Source organism: Mytilus galloprovincialis, chromosome 8, assembly GCF_965363235.1.
Source record: "Mytilus galloprovincialis chromosome 8, xbMytGall1.hap1.1, whole genome shotgun sequence".
Classification (NCBI taxonomy): domain Eukaryota; kingdom Metazoa; phylum Mollusca; class Bivalvia; order Mytilida; family Mytilidae; genus Mytilus; species Mytilus galloprovincialis.
In genome coordinates this window covers 20,492,645-20,500,765 of record NC_134845.1, presented here as the reverse complement: position 1 = coordinate 20,500,765, position 8,121 = coordinate 20,492,645, and the positions used below count along the sequence as shown (strand labels likewise).

At 30.3% G+C, this 8,121-nt stretch overlaps 1 long non-coding RNA gene across 1 annotated transcript; it reads right to left on the bottom strand.

Moving 5' to 3' along the window:
• Positions 1 to 517: 517 nt before the first annotated feature.
• On the bottom strand, positions 518 to 7,851 carry LOC143085291 (uncharacterized). Its single transcript, XR_012981293.1, has 3 exons — positions 7,538 to 7,851; positions 3,565 to 3,678; positions 518 to 593 (listed from the first exon to the last, which is right to left on the bottom strand). It is a non-coding gene; the product is annotated as an uncharacterized LOC143085291 (long non-coding RNA).
• Positions 7,852 to 8,121: the final 270 nt, after the last annotated feature.

Below are 8,121 nucleotides of genomic sequence, written 5' to 3'. Positions count from 1 at the left end.
AAAAGTGGCAATAACAATCTTTTTCTTCTTATGATTTCTTTTTATGTCTCCATCACTATTTCACATTTTTAGTTTTCAAATATTAAATTTGGATGCGTTTTGCCCATTTGAAGTTATTTAGACATATAGTAGTGACTCTGCAGTTTTCACAATATCAATAGAAGAGTAATTTCTGTGTTCCCCAATTTGAAGCATACTAATTACCTATAAAACAAAGGACATTACTTTCTGGTCATCAATATGGGGCATTTGTTTTCAAGGACATTGTTTCCTCTTTTTGGCGCATTTTCTTACCTGGAGGAATCGGCTGGTTAATGATCGTTTGACTAAATAATTGTCATATTGCCCTTTTGAAATACATTAGCATACATATACATAATGAATCACTATAAACAGTTATTATATATCAATCTTAATTTTGGAACGCAAATTAATAAAAAAAAAATTTAGAAGAAAAAGGACAGAGCTATTTATTGATTAAAAAAAAACAATGACGTCGTCTTGACATATTGATATTATTTTATAATACAATAAGAGATAAATATTATTACCTGATCATTGTATTATTATCTGCAGCATTTGCCGTATTTACTCTGTAAAAAACAAAGATGAAAAATATTAATAATAATTACATGTTTATGTTAGTTTAAATAACAGTCAAACTAAACTCATCGGGTCTGCAATTAATGTACGGGTGAAAAGCAAAGCACAACCAATACACACACAGCTTTGTGGTTTAAAGATCAAAGTACTGTACGAGTAAACAACTTTTAATCTACAAAGTATGTAAAGGATTTAAAGATATATTGACAAAAATATTACAAAAATCATCAATAGTAAACTTATCCTATTGGCAGTAAGAAGCAAACACATTATCATTAGAAAAAAGGCAAAACATATGTTTCTGTTTACTGTTTAATCAGTCATTCCCAAAAAATGGGTACAATTACAAAATTTCAGTGTCGCCGGCAAATAACCACAAAATGCAAGCTGAACATATGTCACAGATAATCTTTTTCGTGTTCTAAGCGATTAATATGTATACTAAAATAAAATTATATTCTTCTGTGATGTATATCGTAAATATATTTGTGTGATTTTCTATTCAATATACGGAAATCACACGAATTCCGAATGTCGCCAAGAAAAACTCCAAATATCGGTGTGGATTAAAATACTTTATTTCATCTAAATCATGATTAGATTTGCTTTTTTTATTTGACACTATATTGATTTTTATCCACAAAAATATTTTAGAATCAAAAGTTATAATATACACTTTGATTTACCCATTAAACCAATGTCGCCGATAAACGTATAACCTACCGTAACGTATCTTTAGGTACAGTCAAAACATATTTATATGATTGGAAATCATGCCCAAAGTGACTTTAAGCAAAGTTGATACATCAAATTTTAAAATCCTGCCTTTAACTTTTATTGCAATGAAACGAAAAATAAAAAAAAATATTCTCTTTCTCTTTTTTTCGATTGTCGCATATAAGAATCCAACCTACGTAACGCGTATTTTGGAACGCACTAACCAAGAACAAATCAAAATGATGATTATTTCATTGAAAGCACCCATAAAGCTTCTCAATAATCAGTTTTGAGAAAGCAACTCAACAATATTGTTACATATTTCCATGTATAATGTAAATAAAACTAACCTCCGTTTAAATAACCTCCGTGACGCAGTTATTTACAGTTAAGTTGTCAGACTATTTTTATCAGTATCAGCGGCTGCCGACACTGCCGAAAGTCATTTTTGTAGCAGATATCATTTATTATTAAGAAAACAGACAAACAAAATACAGATTTTGAGAAAAAAAATATTGTTTTGAGAACGGTAGGTTAACTTGTTTTTTCCCTATTATGTGAGCAACATTATAACGTTTAATAAACGTTATATCAGCCATTTTCTTAGATTTAAAATAGTCGACAACACAACTTGTGTAATTACGACGACAATCATAACTTTAACAGCGGTTTATGGCAAACATTTTCAAGATTATTTAGGACTCATCAATGTAACGGAGGTTATGCAAATAAAAAAAATCTAAAGATGCATGTAAACACGATCATACCAATTGAAATTCTTGTACATTGTTATAGATACCAAATCAGTTCATCAATTATCACTAATAAAAATCAAAAGGTGATGTCAATCATAGACGACATCATTGATTTACGTTACGGAGGATAGAAATTTAAGGAAAAAAAGTTTTTTTTCTCTAACAGGACTTTACTCTTTTTAGATAACGATTTACTAAGAAAAATGTTTAATTCTGTTGTCTTGTTTGTCATTTAATTCCAATATTTACATTCATTTATATGTTTCCTGTTGGTAAGAACTGGAATTGTCCGTTATGGAGGTTTTAAATGTCGTTACGGAGGATAGAAATTTTCGAAATGAAACTATTTTGACTCCAAAACTTCATAGTTGAGTATAATACATACATTATGGTGTGAAGGAAGATGACATTATCTGTATAGAGCTAATAAAATTAAGTTGAACAGTATTCGGTTTAGGTAAAACATATTTTTGAGTGAAAGTTCATGAATCGTTACGGAGATTTTGACACGAACAAGTCAATTTGACTAAAAGAAACATATAACTTGATAGAAAACAGTTTTTAAGTTTGTAATGTCAATACATTGTTTAGAAAATCTAGTATTAAAGAGTTAAGTGTTACTATGTATCAGCATTCAGATACTGGTTTGATAGCAACCTCCGTAACAAAGATGGGGGTGTGGATTAATACAAGCATAAAAAATGCATACAAGTGATTCAAAACATAAATAATAGGGTTTTTCCTGGAAAGCTGTATTATGAAACTAAAATATTATACAGCATAACATTTCATTAGTTTAAATTTATTACTAAATAAGTTGTGAAAACTACTTATTTGAATTATTTTTTAAACACTATATTAATTCAGACCTTAAAATTGGTATTTGCTTTCAATATATACAGAATAATACGTATAAATCAGTTTGCTATGGTGGTAAATGTAACCCATTTCACATGAGCCTGGATTTAAATCTTGTGTTTTTCTCTAATGCAATTTTTAAGATGACTTTATACAACACTAACCTCCGATACGTTCATACTTACCTTGTCTTACAAAAAATGCTAAAACTAGAAAACAACTAAAATGGTGTAAGTAAAAATTAAAAAAATGACAGACTAGATATAGACACAGAAGAAAACAACACTCTCTCTCTGCTCAGTTGAAATTTATTTTTTAACAGTGTCTACATTCGAATTGTACCCATTTTTTGGGAATGACTGTACAACACAATTCCGATGGAAAATGATAAAAAAAACCCAAGATGTATTCATTTGTTTTCAAAGTACATAATCATGAAATATTCATTAAATTTTGTCCAATTATTTAACAATTTTGGATTTAAAACACTTTGATTTTAATTATCAAAATTCGTATCTTATGCAATAAAATCGGTACAGTTGATATCATCATTTAATTTGGACTAAGATGTGGAAATATATAGATATTTTTACAGTCCAACATACTGAGATACATAATCTACCCAACCTACCTTTGAAATTCTGTTTGATTCAATCCCATAACAAAATATCGAGAGAAACTCAGGATACAAGCTATTAGCAAAATGTTCATTTTGCACACCATTCCTGACTCTGTCATGTTATTTCTGAAAATGGAAAACATTTATGATATCTCAATAGGACAGTATACAGGAAAAACCAATGTGACCTTTTTCTTTTGAAGGTACCACGACATTGTTGTATAAACTAACATATTTATAAAGTTAATGAATAAATATCAATTAATGAAGTGATATATCGATAAGGTCAATTTTTTACCTGTCTCCAATTGACATCGTACTCAAATATTTATATATTTGTAATGTATCAATATGTTGGTCAATTCAGACGCTATTGATAAAGGGAGAACGAATTATAGCAAAAGAACGCCCACTTCAGGATTTTACTATAAGCCCTATAATCGAGTTGTATCGGAACTCTTTTTAAATTACATTGGTGTCAAACATTTATTTGAAGTAGGAAAGTAGTGCAAAAGGGTGAATGCAGAAGATTTTTATTTACAAAAATAAATTAGCAGAAGTAGTCGGTATTGTATATTGTGATTTATTATTGTTATACTTTTGTAGTAAAAAGGTTTTAAAAAATAAACTGCTACATGTAACACTATTTTAAAAACTGGGTGACATTTTTCTATAATGAATGAGTGATTTCATTGGTTCTTTTGTTCATTGTTTCATCTTAACATTTGTGTTTTCCTATGTTTCAAATATGGTGCAACTTTCCCAAGACCTGTTTTAGGCCTGGATTTGTTGTAGCCATCGTGTACTGTGGATTTATTTTTATTACTTTTTGTACCAATTTCCGTGGATTTCGTTGGTAGAGTTAAAACACTGGTTTACAAATTTTCTGAAGGTTTGTATTCAGACTTTGGCAAAGCCACACAATTTAATATCTACGCATATATAAGTTTTTCTTCATCCACGAACATTGGTATCCACGATATAAATGAATCCACAGTATCTACAGACTAACTAGTATATTTAATATTGCACTTTTGACTCATGGTAGTTGTGCTAAACGTTAATAACAATAAAATCTTACAAATACACTCATCATAGACACCAGAATTAAAATTAAATGAATATTTCGGCACATTTTGTTCCTTTTTTTTTTTTTTTTTTTTATCTAGTAGTCAATTTTTACTAGTGGAATATTCAAGTTAAGGACGTCGTTTGTCTACACAGGCAACATTTTCTCACATGAATTTCACATGAATCTCATATGAAATTCACATAAAACATTTCACGTGAGATTCACGTATAAGCTCGTTTGAGGTGAAATTCACGTGAAATTGGTGTTAATGAAATTTGCGTGGGTAGTGTACAAGAGGCTTTGAACTTGCTGTCAGTAACTGCGAGTACTCTCAGATCTGTACTTATTGCTTTTTGTTGTTAGGTTATTCAAGTACCTGTCCACGTCCCCTCTGTGTTTTTGTATATATATTTCTGCTTGTATCCATCTGATGAGTTTTTTTCAACTGATTTTTATAGTTCGTTCTTATGTTGTACTTAAACATCAATATCCCACGTTAGGAGAAGGGTTGGGATCCCCCAACATGTTTAACCCCGCCACATTCTTATATGTGCCTGTCCCAAGGCAGGAGCCTGTAATTCAGTGGTTGTCGTTTGTTGATGTGTTACATATTTGTTTCACGTTTATTTTTGTACATAAATTAGGCCGTTGTTTTCTTGTTTGAATTATCTACATTTGTCTTTCGGGGATTTTTATAGCTGACTATGCGGTGTGGGCTTTGCTCATTGTTGAATACCATATGATGACCTATAGTTGTTAATTTATGTGCCGTTTGGTCTTTTGTAAAGATTTGTCTCATTGGCAATCATACCATATCTTTTTTTGTTTTTTATAAATAATTGAAATTTGGTTAGTTTTATAGTTGATATGAAAGGGAACCATCTTCGCAAGCCTTGGCAAGAACATCGACCCTGTCCTCTTCTCTAAGCACTTGGTTAATGAAGCCAGAATTTATAACGTGAGTAAGAGTAACGATCAAACCCCCTCTTCTCCAACCATGACAGACAAGTCTAATATCTGTGACATGGCCAAAGGTGACATTATGACCTACACTCCCTATCCTTGGCAGATTAAGCTATTATTAGTGACATGTTAAAGGGTTAAAATCCACCCTTGGCGATTAAGATACAATTTGTGATATACTGACGGGTTAAACCCGAGCCCTTCCTTTCCTCTTTTGTAGTATTTAGTCAGAATTTGTGATATAAACACAAGTTCAAGCTAAATCTGCAAATGGTTAGGGAGACGAGTCAGAGTGTATTCATAAACGAGCGAAGATAAGTCTTTATAAAACGAATGCAATCAAAACTTCAAGGTTAATTCATGTGACAATCAATGTTTATAATTACTGACACCATAGAACGAAAAACATGTTATCTTTACAGTTAGTTGTGCTGTTCTAATGCATACTCCCAACATCTCCTGTTATTCATATGTATATATTATATCGATGTGATTTATAAATCTTTCATGGCATTATATATTAGAAGATGTGGTATGAATGGCAATGAGACAACTCTCTCATCCAAGTAACAATTTGTGAAAGTAAACCATTAAAGATCAAAGTACGGAGCATTGGCTCGCACTCAACAGCAAGGGATAAAGAGCCCCACAATTGACATGTGTAAAACCATTCAAACGGGAAAACCAGACGAGAGACGAAAAGCTCTTATGAACCACATCAAATTGCAATAAACGACAACTACTAAATACTAGTTTCAGATTCCTGACTTAGGACAGGTACAAACATATGCAGTGGGTTTAAACGTTTTAATAGGTACCAAACTTCGCCCTTATCTGAAACAATAGTAATACTATAACATCACAACTTAATATGATTTAATATTCATAGCTCATAGAACAGCAGTGAAACGTTATAGTCCTACCAAAAAAGATGGTATATATTAAAAATAAAGAGACAAGATATAACCCTAATTAAGTTAACATACACTAACTAAAACGCATTAAAAGTTGTATCAGCAGTTCAAATTAAGGCTGTTTTATCAATTTTTGATTTCATCAGCAATTTTAAAAATTAAACAGATGTTTAATTTTTTTATCAAATGGCAATCACGAGATTGTATGACATATATCAATAACCACATTGTTATGGCGTAACAATAACATCATAATTGAATGTTCCCAATTATGATCATACTTTTAATATAACTTTTTAAATTATCAATCAATTCAACATATTATTAAAGCTTTTGAAATATAATGCTACTATTCCTATTAGTCATTGTCCCCCCCCCCCCAAAAATCTATGAACTTTTAAAGGGGAGGTCAATGTGTTTCATCTTGAAATATAGATATACAGCGCAAAACACTTCAAGCTATTTCAACAGATAGCACACATTTTTTTGTAGAAGCTAACACAGAAAGTAGGCGATGTTTTAGGTTGGCTATTTATTAAATTTGCCTCACATTTAATCAAAATGATTTTTTTACGCGCATACATGTAAAAAAAGGGAATTATTCTACTTTGAAGCAAACAATTAAACAAAATGTACTCTTAAAGACAATCTTTGTAAAAAACAGTAAAACCCTTATAAATGAGCTGAGCTGATTTCAATAAAGATAAGTTCATTGGGTGTAAATAATTGCTAGTCAACAGCTTATTTCACCAGTGTGATTTTTCCGGTTTAAACGTGTCTTTTAAATTGTTTAATTTCACTGGAAAGTTTGTTTGTCACAAAACAATGTGTTCCCTAAAAGGTCTAAGTTGTTTAATTTTATCCGTTTATGATTTATGATTTATGGTTTTATGTCAGTGTCTTTCAATGTTAACGGTACATTAAGATATACTGAATATTGAATATGTTGCATATATAACATTACGAAGGAGAGAAAGTTAAAAAAAAATCGAGCAATTCATTTCTATGGTTAAAAAAATAATGTCAAAATACTTACAAATAGTAGAATACTTTGTAACTTGAATGGTAAAATTATCCTGAGTTTACTATCTAACCATAAACAAGACTCACACTTATATTGACGTCACCAGGAAGTAAAAAGAGCGAACGGCAAACGTTTTAAAAGATTTTACATTTTACTTTTATTAATCGTTCTATAAATAGGTATATATTCTGTACAGTGAATTAATATCTATATTATATATAAGCTATTTAGCATACAGCGTTGATCTTTTAAATGTAATTCATAATCTCGGTATTATAAAATCTATTAATTGACAATTTGTCATTTGTAATTGTATTTGAATAGTTCACAATTATTTTTCATATTTAACAAAGCGACTGCTTTCCCATAAGCTGCTTGATATAGAAGTCAATTTAAATCTCATTTATATTGTCCAATATGACCATTGTTGTCAGTATCAAAAGCGTATTTAATGATCATTTTAAATTATATTGCACGATTTAAATCAGGCGATCGAAACTAAACTAATCAAAATGGTGAACTAGTATCTCAATTGTTTGTAAAACAATTGAAAGGTCTGTCCTGTAAAAGTGATGTTTTCGTAATGTACTTTGTAC